Source organism: Sorghum bicolor, chromosome 7, assembly GCF_000003195.3.
Source record: "Sorghum bicolor cultivar BTx623 chromosome 7, Sorghum_bicolor_NCBIv3, whole genome shotgun sequence".
Lineage (NCBI taxonomy): Eukaryota > Viridiplantae > Streptophyta > Magnoliopsida > Poales > Poaceae > Sorghum > Sorghum bicolor.
Window position 1 is genome coordinate 29,671,462 of NC_012876.2, and position 15,164 is coordinate 29,686,625.

Sequence of the window (15,164 nt, forward strand, 5' to 3'; positions counted from 1 at the left end):
ATCATAACAGAAGATTTAGACCACCAAAAGTAGTGATCTAAGATATTTTGGAAACCTTAACAAAAGTACTACACTTCTTCTATTAACTCCACAACATGATTCTGTATGCACACTAGTCAAACAAACTAAACATTCAGATCTGTTCAGAACATAATTAGGATGTGACAACAAACTTCTAAAATTCATAACTCCAAAACCATCAGGCCTACAGTCATGAAATTTTAGGATAAACTAGATATAGAAGTTGGCTACAACTTTGGTATTCACTACAATTACAGAAAACACCACTAGAATACAAACTGCTCTAGCAGCCAAAATTCAACACAAATATCAAGCAATGTTTCCCTTGTTCTATTAACAAGAGAGCACACACATGTATAACTTCAGTAGCTACAAACATTATTACCTAGATAAATAATAATTTAGTTTGGTGACAAAGAAGAATTAACATAAGAATCACAATTACTTAAGTGAGGTTAAAGCAATTGCAAACGCTTGCATGAGCATCGTATTCACCACTTGGCTAAACAAGTGGACACCTACAAATTCAAACATATAACCTCAACTATCTCTATTATAGGTACGCCAAATTTTTTGCTTAGTTAATTAACATTAGAGTATCCATAAGAAATTATTCACATGCATGTTCACCGACAAGCTTTAGTCTTCAAAAGATTATAGTTTTTGCTGCTACTAACTTAGCATTCCTATAGAAGCAAACATTCAAGGCTAGACACATCACACACTACTTTCAAGCAAAACTATTTAAGTAGCATGGACTAAGGCACGTTTTGTATAGCTTCACACAAGGAAAAGAGTAGCATCACATCACTCACAAGTTACAAATTATTGGAACAAGGTGGAGAAGCATTGTCATACATAATGCAACAATCATAAGGATGCATGCTTCATCTTATTCGTCCTCACAAAATTGCCAGCCTAAGGTGGCAATCACGTTCTATGTCGGTGGCATAACACGTACTCTCTCGACATAAAGCTAGTCGTCAACTGCGCTCAATCTATGCATTCGTGGTTAGTGTACCTGCAGAAGGATTTCATTTCAGCCCAACCCATCAATAGTATAAGTACAGAAATGAAAGTCTAGTCTCTAGGTTGAAAGCTAAATACTCCAATATATATTCCCGAATATATATTGCAGCATGCTACCCATGTGAAGCACGCCCATGTATACATGAGACATGTATACACGGTCATACCAACTAACCCACAATTAAGTACCTTCATATAGACATGTGTGTAACATGTAAATATTCCAATAACCACATCTAACTCTCCCCTAGACCGACGGTTGGACGGTCATGCTCTCACGGCTCACACTTACCGTAGCGTAGAGGCATATAGATCCATACATTACCACTCAATCAAGTGGCATCCATACAATTTCACGCCGTATGGACAACGAAAGAAAAACACACATTACTTACCATGGCGTAGAGGTATATGATCCATTCATTACCACTTAAGTAAGTGGTATCCATACTATTGCACGCCGTATGGACGACGAAAGTAAAAGTTGCAATAATGTAAACCCCCATAGTTAGTATCAGTTTACATAAAGCCACCTAGTAGTCATTAATTGGGCATAATTAGAGGTTGTCGCTAGCATAGTTTTTGTAAATTAGTTTTGACAAGTTTTGCCTGTAGCTAAAGTTTTAGTCAAAATAGTAGTTTAAAAACCAAAACTTTGTTTTTAAAACAGTGTACCTGATAGTATTATACTTAATCTTGCTCTGATACCAGCTGTGACAGAACCGCCCAATTTATACAAGTTCAAGTACGACTGTCCCCATTTAACACGTTGACACGCGCATACTCTCACTTATATAAACCCGGTAGTCTGCCGAGTGTCACGAAGGACCTCGGTAAATCAACTTTACACCAAGATCGCATGATTAAGCAAATACACATCACAAACACGGAGATTTGCAGCGGAAATAATATTACCAAAGAGTTCACAAATAATAGTACAAGTTTGGATTTTCCAAATTGATTAGAAAACAACATAGCTTTCAAATGATTACAATAACGTAAGTTCCAAATACATTGCTAGCATAAGTGACATCCTCCGACAAAAGCATGTAGATGAGAACACTATATGTAATCACCGAGCCCACCGGCGGTTAGCCACCATCTTTAGCAGACTGAAGACTTCACCTGCAACATGGTGGGATAAACCCTGAGTACTCGAATGTACTCAGCTAGACTTACCCGACAGGAGAGAAAATAAAAGACCCTCAAGGGTATGCAAGGCTATTTGGTGGAGTTGGTTGGATAGCATAACTTTGCCAAAATGAGCATTACTATCATGAGTCCTTACTTTCAACCTTTTAGTCAATATTTTAGCTTCAAGTTCAGTTAAGCTACCATAGCTAGATTTTGTACCTATTCTATAGCAATCACTTGATTAATAAGCATCACATTAATAACCATATCCGGTTTATCATGTAGCCATCATCATCATCATAACCATTATGTTTCATTTAGTGTATCTACGTTGCCGCTGCTCGAGTCAAGTTCTCACTATCCGGGAGAGACGGCGATTCGAATCGATTCCTATCCAGCTGGAGGGGTATTCCTAGCACTCACCCAAGCATACCTTGCAAGGGCAGCTCAGATCACCTTTAGCACAACTCCGGACCAATTCGCGAGTCCATCCAGCGCTGCACCCCCAGGGACCACCAATCTGCCAGGGCAGGACTCTAACCTGACACCTTGGGCTTACGCCATTGACTCCCCACATATCCTTGCTACCAACCGGGCTGCGCACTCATACAGAACGGGGTATCCGGCCTGAGTTGCACTCGTAGGCTTCGCGGTCGGAACGACTTATCCAGCCAACTAAGGGTTAGGCATGCGTTCAACATGACACGAGGACGTACAGCGATTCGGTCCTTAACCGACACAGACGGGGATAGATTCACACCCAAGACCTCTATGCCTTGTTGCTGCACTATCGTCATCCTGCCCGGTCTCAAATTCATTATTAGCACAAGGTTATTTCCACGATAGCAAATATAGCCAACTGTGATCAGGTATCCACCTATCTCTCGCACGTGATAGGAAATCACCCGGCTTCTACCGAGCTAAGCATAGCTAAGCATAGAACGTCTTCCTTATACTAGTAAGGGTTCAGGTAGTTCTATATAGTGGACAAGGTAGGAATATATGCACCAACGGTTTCATTCAACTCCTATCACCTAATGCATCATATAAAGTTATACTCTTGTGCTTTTATAAAAAGAGAGGTAGGAGACTTAGAATGCTCCGGGGATTGCCTGGAATCCGACACAAGTCAATTAAGTTAGCTTGCGCCATCTTGACAACATCCAAGTTCGCAACACTTGTGTAGTCCATCCATCATCCCAATAGGTCCACCATCACGTCCTTCACGTGGTTTATCTAGCGTACCTAAATGAGATGCAAGATGCAAGTGTATGAACACATAGAAGTGCAATAGACAAAGCATCACACACAAAAAGCATGGCAAGAGCATGGTTACACTAAACATACTTAAGCACATCTCATTGCTCAACTTAATAATTACACAACCACATGCTAAGTCAACAAGGAATGCAACACTAAACATACTAGACATGGCATACATGTTTCACAGGGTCTCAGGTATATTAACTTGGTCATTACCAAAGACATGAGTCATACATAGCAATATACCAAGCAACAGCAATACAAGGAATCTGTCATGTTTAGGACTGTTAACAGGAGCTGAGAAAATAAATCATAACTGGAGTTACACAACTCCAAACGACATGAAAGAAGACATTCTGGAAAGCTCATGAAATTATCTACATTTAATCTTTAGACACCAAAGCATGATTCTCAACTTAAGCTGGTCGAAATTATAAATTTCCAGAATCTGTCTCTGACAAACAGAGAGCAGCCATTTCTGGAATCAAACTATGAACAGACATAACTGACAAACCACAAGGTAAAATACTACTAAATTTTAACAGAAGGTAGATAACTGAATTATCTACAACTTTTCTATAAACAAGATTCCCAGAAAACATCATTTACATATTGTAATCTAAACAGTTCCACAACTGTCCAGAAACAATAATTGCAAACAATTAATTATTAACTTATGTTTCAAACATGCATTTGAGCAAAACCATTGTTACCAACAGTTTGAACATAACCAAAGAACACCAGAAAACATAGTGGTCATTACCAAATAAATTTATTTAATGCCTTTCTTAATTTATTTGGATAATAAGGTGAATTAAAGAACATATAACAAAAGTGCTCAATAAATTCCGCCAAAATTACAGTAGCTCCTAAATACTATCCATAGTCCACTGTATAAATTTCACTGCATTGGAATAAAGATATCAACATCTATGAAAAAGACAAATTGCTATTGCAATTAACCATGTGAGAGCAAGATAAATGCACAAATCATATTTTCTTCAAACACATGGCCATAGTATATATAAACATGATACAACAATATCATAGGATTGTACTAGAACAACATTTTCCATTTATATATTTTTATTTATAAGTATAAACCATTTATCAAGCTCTATAAAGACATCTCTATTCAAAACATGGATAGAATCTATCATGCCACATCAAAGAGCCATAACTTGAGTTTCATATTCCCATAAATTATGGTTATGTACTTTCTATCATGAAACTTTTACCAGATGTCAAATATCATATGAACAGCTTGTCATAATATTTGTACATTTATTTGAGCAATAATACAGTGGTTATGAAAAAGACAAATATGACAAGCAATTAAAACTGAACTGCACAAATCTATTTTTACTGCTAAAACTGCAAACTAAACCATGTCATATTATAGATCTACTGCATAGAGAATTTAACAAGGATTCCAAAAAGTCCACCTTTGCTATTTTACGACTTTTCTATGAGATACTATGGATTTCCAAAGTTCACCTAGAAATCTGCAAGAACAAAAGAAAAGGAAAACAGATCTTGCACCGGGAACCCTAGAGTTTCCTGGAATCACGCCACAGCCCACAAACACTATTCATATGTGTCTTGTCTTCACATCTGGAACCCTGAGTTGTTTCTTATTCTAACCCGAGATCCTTTCTTCTATTACCGAACAAACCGGAGACGGGAGAAGGAGGACTCCGGCCGGCCGACGGTTGCTGCAAGGGAAGGCATGGCCACGCCCTGGCCATGTCCCTGCGGTCGAAGCAGCAGCACAGTGGGGCGCAGTAGCTTCTGCAGCTGGGCAGCAAGGGCACACAGCATAGCGCCGGCAGCCATGGTGGCTCCGCTCTGGAGGCGCTGGGGGTGGAGAGAGCGAGCCAGGGGGTGGAGAGGGGTGAGGAAGGCGCTGGGGTGTGTGTCCACTTCAACAGCCGGGCGTGGGGAGGGCTCTGGGCGAGCAGCAGAGGAGGAGCGGGCGCACTCGGGTATGGATGCCACGCACCCGCGACGTGTCCGCCCGTTGAGGCATTTCACCGAACACGTGTCGAGCAGCAAAGTGGCTTAGGTGGGACGCGGTTTGGGCTGGTTCTGGACCGAATTTGGTCATGGACCAAGAACGAAGTTTGCTCTACTCTTGACACTCTCCAACTTTGATTAAGGTGACATGGTCACTAGAGTTACAGATTAGAAGATAATTTGATGCCAACCCTTGAGTGTCAATGAATTGATAAAGATTAGCAAAACTCAAAATTGATGACCAAAACGAAGTCCAACTGGTGTCATCTTTTGGTATGCTCTTTGCCACAATATGTACTCCAAATTTTATATTGGGACCCAAGTAAGTTGTTGAACAAAATTTGGAGAACGCGGAATGCCAACGTGATGAACCACAAGTCCCACACTTAAAATTCGAAGTTCTGGATATTACAGCAGATTCAATTTTGTGGCTCATATTTGACATGCTTAGAAGATGATTCAGACTTAGTAACTTTAACAAAGATTGTAGTATACAAACTATAATACAACTTTTACAAAAGGATCTTGTACTGGTTCAGCCTTGTTTGGAAGATACAAGGCTCGCAACTAGGGTACCCGAAACTGAGCACCTTAGGACTTGGCCAAAATTCTGGAGTTCCAAAACAACACTGCATTGAATTTCGTAAACTCAATTTGACTAGGTTAGGGACCTAACTAGCTCTTGATCATTAAACAAATTTTGTTCTATAGAATCTAAACTACAACTTTCATTTAAGGTCAAACCTCAGAACTAGTACAGAAGTCAAACTTTCACTTTGGTCAATGCAGCAACTTGATAAAGTATGAATTAAGGTTTTAGGCCACTTGAAGCATATTATGGGCACAAGATCAACATGAACCCTTCATGACTTTTGTTGTAGAGTTTATCTAGAGTCATTTGGGTAAGATTTCAAGGATTGGTTGATGACCCATGGTTCCATTCACTTAATGAGGCCATTCCATTAAGCATGTAACTTATCATTTCATGTGACCTTTTAATTCCAAACTTCATGATACTTTTTGAGTGATCACTATAGGCAGTGATGGAGGTGGGACACATGAGAGATGTTCAATTAATGTCACCCAAGCATGCACTTTGGAAAGGGCCTATATGTAAGCAAGGGTGTGTTCTCCAAGTTTAACTTGAGGCTCACTTTCATGGATTGACTTTAACATGATCATCACCAATTAACATGACATGTTTGAACTCAAAACCTAAGGTCTAACTCGTGGCAAACACCTGGGGTGTTACAGCCGGTGCGGAGACTCACCGAGTCCGGCTCGGCTACGGGTGGAAGACGGGTCCGACACGTGGGCCCCGCCTGGAAGAGAAACGGAGCGCGGGTCCGCTCTGTCAGTCGCTACAGCGAGGAGGAGGGCGCGCGCGTCGGCAGTTGGGCTGCGCTGCTTGGGCCGAAAGCCGGGCACTGGGCCGCGCAGGGAAGAAGGAGGGAGGGGGAGAAAGCAGGCCGCTGGGGAAAAGGAGGAATGGGCCGAGCCCTAGAGTGGGGAGGGAGAGAGGAAAATCTTTTCCATTTTCTAAATTCATCTTTTGCTGAATTCTTTTTGAAAGGATTTTCCAAATCATTTTAAATTAAGAGAAACACCACTCAATAAAATCTATGCAGCAGCATGAATGCACAAGCATGTGTCTAGGCCTTATAGTGAATTTTAATTCAATAAAAATTCATTTCTTACTAATTCTCAGTGCTCACAAAAATTAATTAACTCAATTGGCCCAATTTGGAAAAATGGAATTTTTAGGGTGTTACACTGGAGCAAGCTCAGAAGGACTGCAATAACTGGGAAGACATTGCAGAGTACCGCAGGCAGCAGTGGTGAAGGCCATTAGAGAGAGAGAGATCACAAGCAGGACCAGATGAGTCAATTGGCTAGAGAGGAGACTGTGCACGAGCGCTTGGTGCAGATCACTCGTGAGAGGGATACTACACTGCACGTGTCAGAGAACAGGCATCGAGCATGGGAGATGCACCGGATCCAGTCACTTGAGCGGGAGAACTATCTGTAGGATCACATTGAGGCTGGTCTTGTGGAGATTCACTGCTGAACAACTTGCTACACCCTATCCCTCGCCCTGCACCAGTGTATCCAAAGGTGGGACCTCAGGTGATCGTGGCCGATGATGATGGTATGGAGGTAGATGGACCGGCCGTGGCTGCACCACCTTTGCATGAGGACATAGAGGATGAGGAGCTTGAGCCGGTTAGCGACGAGGATGGAGAGGCGATCTTCAACGCTGACTCGGAAGACGAGCCTGGAGTGTAGTGGGTAGCTGGTAGTCACCTTGTGAGGATCTTTTGTAGAGTGACCGTCGGCAGTTATGCTTTTGTAATCGTGTTGTAATCCTTGACCTCGATCTTAGACTTGTGCCTGTACTGTGGTGATGTAATAACTTCATGGACCCGATGTTGTTTGACTTTATCGTGTTCGCTTGGTTGCGACGATACTTTCTGTTGTCATGCATTTTATGGATATCTGTGTCATGTGTTTGGATTGGTGATGTTGTTTTGTGGCATAGAATTATTGTGCCTTTTTCTATAAAGTTATTCTCTCGAATACTTTCAGGCATGATTATAAGATCTTCTGTGGAAAATCTTGTCATCATCAATACTCACTGGCTATGTCTTTACAGATGTCTCGCAGCACTCAAGGTGCGGAAATCGTGCGAACATGAATCCACCCCCTCCTCCACCATCAAAACTAGCTGAGCTGATGCAAATGATGGTGGAAAATCAGAGGCTGCTCACCGAAACCATCAATCAGATGGCAAACCAGGCTGGTCGGAATGCACAACATGGGCTAGAACCTAATCAGTATAGCAGTTTCAAAGGATTTCATGGATACCAAGCCCCATCTTTTAGAGAAGCTGAAGAACACCTTCAGGCACAGGAATGGCTGAACACGGTGGAGCAAAAGTTCCGATTACTTCAGCTGACTGATAGCCTGAGGGCATAGTATGCAGCTCATCAACTGCAATGTCCAGCAGGTATCTGGTGGAATCAGCATCGGGAGGCTCTTCCAGACAACACTGTGGTTGACTGGAATCTCTTCCGTGAAGCTTTCAAAGGGCATTTCATACCCCCTGGGGTCATGGAGATGAAGCATACTGAGTTCATGCAATTAACTCAGGGCAACAAAACTCTGAAGGGGTACTAGCATGCTTTCAATCATCTGTTGAGGTATGCTCCTGACTTTGTGAGCACTGAGTCGAAGAAGATTGCTAGCTTCAAGAGGGGTCTTGGCCCCAAGCTGCTGAAGACTATGGGCCACACTAAGTGTACAACTTTCAATGAGTTTGTCAGTGATGCTATTACCCAAGAGAATTATAACATTATGTACACTGCGACCAAGACTCGCAAGCGAGCTTTTGAGGCTAGGGCAAGGGCATCTCAGTCCAAGGCTCCAGTAGTAGCTAGGCCCCAGTATCGTGCTCCAACTCCTAACACACGATATCGCCCTTTAGCAAAGAAGAATCAGGCAAAGACTGGATTCTGCAAGGGGTACTCCATTGCTCTTCCTAGGGTTAATACTGGACCCAGCTATGCCAAGACTCCACCTGCCAACCGTCCGTGCTGGAACTGTAATCAGATAGGGCGCTGGCAAAGCAACTGTCCTTACCCGCCAAAGAAGGGCAACCAAGGGAACATCCGTCAGGGGCGTGTTCACTATACAACTGTGGAAGCAATCCCTGTTGGTGAGGTAGTTACGGCTGGTAAGTTTCTGGTTAACCAATGTGATGCACTTGTGCTTTCTGATTCAGGAGCATCGCATTATTTTGTTAGTTTAGACTTTGTGTCTAAGCATAATCTCAAGGCAGTTACACTTGATAAAGGCAGCTATTGCATTAGTGCTATTGGAAATAATATTTCTACAAATTAAGTGGTTTTGGGGGCAACTCTAGAAATAGGAGACCGTCAGTTTCTTGCTGATCTGGTTGTTCTACCCGGTGTGGGTATATATGTAATTCTGGGTATGAAATGGATGAGTGGTAACGGAGTTCTTATCGACACCACTACTCGCGTGGTGATGTTGAGAGACCCAAATATTAAGGAGGCATTCTTAGTGCAACTTCGTCGGGATATTCATATTCGTAGCACGATGAATGCAGTTACATCTAGGGCCATCGAGGATATTCCGATAGTGTGTGAGTTCCCGGATGTATTCCTTGATGATTTGCTCGGGCTTCCTCCAGATCGGGATGTGGAGTTCAAAATTGAATTGCTCCCAGGTACTACTCCTATCTCTAGAATGTAACACCCTAGGTGTTAGGCATGCACTTAGTCTCATCAAAGTCATGCATAAGCATTCCCATCAAGCATAAGCCTCATGAGCATGACACTCTTTTCAAATTATGATTTTATGTGCTTCACTTCATGAGTTATAAATATGTCAAAAATATGATGCTTGCTTCTAAAATTGTGAAATATTCAAACTAGGTTGATTTATGTGTAAGAAGAATTTAAAATATTTTTGTACAATTTTTTGGAGCCATGGAAATGGAGAAAAGGAATTTATACAAAATATCCAAAATAAATTTATTTAAAAACCTAGAACTAAGCTTTAATTTGTAATTCAAATTCTATTTAGAATTTGGTCTTACTTATTAAAGCAAAGTTGTAGAGTTTTTAGTTTGGAACAACTTTGCCTTTGGGGGAAGTGGTGAAAATAATTTGAAAATGGCCAAAATGAATTTATAAGAGAATTTGAGAAAAGAAATTCAAAAAAAATAGGAAAGGGGAAAAGGGGGCGCTAGCAGGCCGCGGCCTCACTTCTGGCCCGCTGGCCGAAGCCGGCCTGGCCCGCCCGCGCCTTCCCCTTCCCCCTCCCCGCGCTCGCGCCCGCGTCCGCGCGCGCGGACGGCCTCGCCGTGCCGCCGTGGCGCGCCGGCAGAGCCTGGCCGCCGCGTGGCGGGCATGTGACGGCGAGGAGAAGCCCTGGTCGGCCACCAGAAGCCCCTGGTCGCGTCCGCCGAAGCCCCCGCTCCCATTTGCGCCCTCCACCGCTCGCTCTCGCCTCTCTGCTCGCTCTCGCGCAGCGCTCGCCGCTCCGCTGCACGCCATAGCCGCCGACGGCTCGGAGCTCCTCTCCCGGCCAGCTCCGGCCCTCTCCTTCCTCTTCGCGACCACCACCGGCTCCGCCTCGTCCTTCCGCGTCGCGTGCTTGCGCTCTTCCTCGCTCGGTAAGCCCTGCGTGACCGCTAGAGCTCACCGGAGTGAGTCGGAGCTCCGGCGACCTCTCGGCTCGCACGGTTCTCCCTCTCCTCTCTGTCTCTGCTTGCGTTCGTAGGTGCTTTGGATCCGCCTTGGCCTCGCGCACCTTTTCCCGCCGCTAGCTTACGCTCTACCGCCGTGAAACGGCCGGACCACGGCGAGCAGCGCCGCCGCGTCCGCCATTCGCGACGGCGAGGTAGTTCCGGTGCTCGTCCGGTGCCAAAGAGGGTACGGTTGGACTCGTATCGTTCTCGCGAAGCCGTAGGTGCTCACGGTGTCGCCGGAAACCTCACCGGCGGCGAGATTCCGGCCGATCTTTGGCCGCGGGGTCACGGGGTGGATGACAGGTGGGGTCCCCTGACTCGCGTGTCCCGCCTGTCAGTGACTCCGAGGGTGTGAATCCGAGTGCGCTTAGCGTTTTAGGTGGCTTTCCGCTTTAAAAGTTTTTCCAGGAAATGATTTAAATGTTCAAAAATCCATATCTTGATGAATATAGCTCCAAAAATTGTAAAATAAATTTTGGTATGTTCCCTGTTTCCAGATCTATAGCCTAGTATGTTTGCATGTCATGATTAAGTAACTTTTCTGTGTGAATATATTTAATCCATGATTTTGTTAAATTTGGAAAATGCATAGTAAATAGAATATGGCTCTGAAAAATGTGAAACTTGTTTTGTTAGCTTTGCAGGAGTATTTACTCACTGAAAAAATATTACTACATATTATTTGGTGTATAAATGAATTTATGGTAAGTTAAATGCTTGCATGGCAGTGATTTATGATTTTTAATAATTAATTGGATCATGCAATAAATCTGGAAAATTTTGTGGGTGTTTCTTATGATATTAGACAAATTGTAAAAATATGAAATATGTTGTTTGACACTTATATCACAGTAGGGTGATTATAATTACCTTATTAATTAATCTTGTGATTTTTCTGGCTCAAAATAAGTAACCAAAAATTATGAAAAATTTGCAGTAGACTTTATGCTTAGCTGGTAGTCTCCTGTAATTTTTGTGGAATTTATTAATGAACAGAATTGCATGTGATTTTTAATGGGCCTAGAAATGAATAAAGAAAATTATGAATGGTTGTGTATGTAGGTTGAATGGAATAAGTTGGGTTTGGTGTATCTTTGAAGCATCATGGGGGTTGCTGGTTGCATTTGAAAAATATTTGTAGAAGAGAATGCAATAGATGCTTGATTCAGTCAATTGTTCTTGGATGATGTTGACTACCTTGTATTAAGCATGACCAAGTACATCACCTATGCATCATGTCATGATTCCTTTAGTACTTTCTCATACAAGCATCCCTCGGGCATCTCGCACTCCACTCATGAGCACACATGCATCATACAGGCTCGCAGGAGAACGAGGTGGGACCCGAGGAGCCAGAGGAGATTCAGGAGCAGGAACCTCCGGAAGTACCGGAATCCGGAGAGGAACTGCAGGAGTGTCCAGATCACCGACCCAACACCTTTGAGAAAGGCAAGCCCCAGAGCATTCTAAGTCTCCCTATTCTCGCTAACTTATAGGATACACTTTGCTTGTTCTATTATATTGCATTTAAGTGATAGGAGTTGGTTGATACCGTTGATGCATTGGTACTCCTTGATATCACCCCTCGTTTACCTACCTTGTCCTACGTAGCTAGGTGCGAAGTCTATGCTTAGCTTGCTTAGTCCGGTAAAAGTCGGGTGATTTCCTGTCACCTGCGAGATATAGGTGGATACTTACATATTTAAGCAGTGATTGCTTTGGGAAAAGAATAACCAAGTGTGGAATGAAATTGGAGACCGGGCAGGGTCTTGTGGTGGGTTGACCATAGTGCCCCTGCCTGTGTCGATTAAGGACCGATCGTTGACGGCCCTCTTGTCATGTTGAACGCATGCCCCACACTTAGCTGGAAGGACAAGTCGTTCCGACCGCGAAGCCTGAACACTATCCGGGCCGGGAATTGAGCCGCCATGCGCTGTATTGGTGATGGTTGAGGAGAACGACGAGGGCGCGACGCGCAACCTTGGTATACCTTGGATACCTCGGTCGCCGGAACGGTCCTCGGGTACTGGCGGTGCCTGCCGAACCCGCGATTTGGTCCTGGATAGTGTAATACGGTGATCTGTAGCTCACTTGATCAGTGGGTGTGGTTTGTGTGGGGAATACCTCGCCAGCTGGTTAGAAATCGATTCGAATCGCCATCGCTCCTGGATAGTGAGCACTTGACATGAGCCCTGTCCACGTAGTAAGGACTATGGAACACTTGGGTTATAATGATGAATAGTTTTAAGAAATGCTATGGTGAGGTACTATCATAGTCTCATACTTGCTTGTAATAGTGCAGGTGCAAACCTAGATAATAGGTAATGATACTTTCAACTTGAGCAGATTAAAAGAAGAGATACTTATGTAGGTTATGATAATGAAATACTGCGGTTTTGGCAAATGGTTGTCAGCTACCCCACTATATAGCCTTCATGATCCTTGATGAGTCTTTATTTTAAGTTTATGTCGGGTAAGTCTAGCTGAGTACCTTCTCGTACTCAGGGTTCTACTCCCATGTTGTTTTGCAGATGGTCAAATGTACTATGGTTATTGCATCCTCTGTCTGTACCCAGCCATGGGTGATGACTAGACCAAGGGCGATGGTCACTCCGTCTCTTCTTTTGCTTTTGTGGGAATGACCGAACTATGGCACTGTATCAGACTAAGCGTGTGTGTCGTATTTTCGAACTATGAAGCTTCCGCTACTTGAAGAACTTGGTTTGTAATAACTTTAAGCACTCCGATGTATTTTATGAATGTTGTAATCTGGATGTACTTGTGGATGGCGACCGCTAAACTTATTACGATCTTGGCTGTTATGCGATGTGTGGTTTGAAATCCTTCGAGATTTCACGGACTACCGGGATTATATGGGCTTAAGCCTGATGGTTTGACTATGCAAATGGTCGCAGTTAGGCTTAATCTCTTATAGTTTGGTCGGTTCTGTTACATAGAAGACCGTATAGAATGCCGCCGAATGAGCTAGCTGAGCTTAAGACCCAGCTGAATGAGTTGTTAAAGAAGGGTCTTATCCATCCTAGTTCTTCTCCTTGGGGTTGTCCGACTATCTTTGTGAAGAAGAAAGATCAGTCCTTGCGCATGTGTGTGGACTATCATCCTCTAAATGCGGTGACCATCAAGAATAAGTACCCTCTTACTCGCATTGATATCCTATTTGATCAGTTGTCTAAAGCTAAGGTATTCTTCAAGATTGATTTGCGATCTGGGTATCATCAGATCAAGATCCGTCCTGAAGATGTACCTAAGACAGCTTTCTCAACGAGGTATGGGTTTCATGTACCTGCTCACTTCATGTATCTCATGAAATCGGTCTTCAAGCCCGAATTGGACAAGTTTGTGGTGGTCTTCATTGACGATATCATGGTATATTCTTGCAATGAAGAGGAGCATGCAGAGCATCTGCGGGTAGTGTTAACGCGCTTGCGTGAGCATCACCTTTATGCTAAGTTCAACAAATGTGAGTTTTGGCTAAAGAAAGTACCTTTCTTGGGCCATGTCTTATCTGAAGAAGGCATATCAGTGGATCCGGCTAAGGTGCAAGAAGTGCTAGATTAGAAGGTTCCAATTTCGGTGCACAAGGTTCAGAGTTTTCTAGGTCTGGCTGCGTATTAACGTCGTTTCATTCCAGAATTCTCAAAAATATCCAAACCTATGACTCATCTACTTCAGAAATATGAGAAGTTCATGTGGACGCCTGAATGTGAAGAGGCATTCCACAAACTAAGGACATTGCTGACATCAGCTCCTGTCCTAGCTCAACCCGATATCGAGAAGCCTTTCGATGTCTTTTGTGACGCTTCTGGTATCGGTTTGGGCTGTGTGTTGATGTAAGAAGGTCATGTTATCGCTTATGCCTCGCGCCAACTTCGAAAGCATGGGGTCAATTACCCTACTCATGACTTAGAATTGGCTACGGTTGTCCATGCTTTGAAGATCTGGAGGCACTATTTGTTGGGTAATCTGTGCAATATCTACACTGATCATAAGAGTCTCAAGTACATCTTCACCCAACCTAAATTGAACATGCGACAGTGAAGGTGGCTTGAGGTGATTAAAATTATAATCTTCAAGTGCACTACCATCCGGGCAAGGCAAACGTGGTTGCGGATGCCTTGAGTCGGAAAGCGCACTGCCATTCAAATGGAAGACCCATTGTTGTCACGTCTTATGCACCTGCTAGTGCTCCACTAGATTGCTCTGGAGAGTTCTCTTCGCAATCGAGTCATCGAATTGCAGCAAACGGATGTAGGCATCCACCATAAAGAGGAAAATTAAAGAAGAAGAAACCAAGCATTCCGGGTCAATGAGAACGGAATTTTGTGGTTCAAGGATCGGCGTGTGGTGCCAAAGGACCGTGAGCTCCGAAATCAGATTCTATCTGAAGCTCATTCATCCAAGTTGT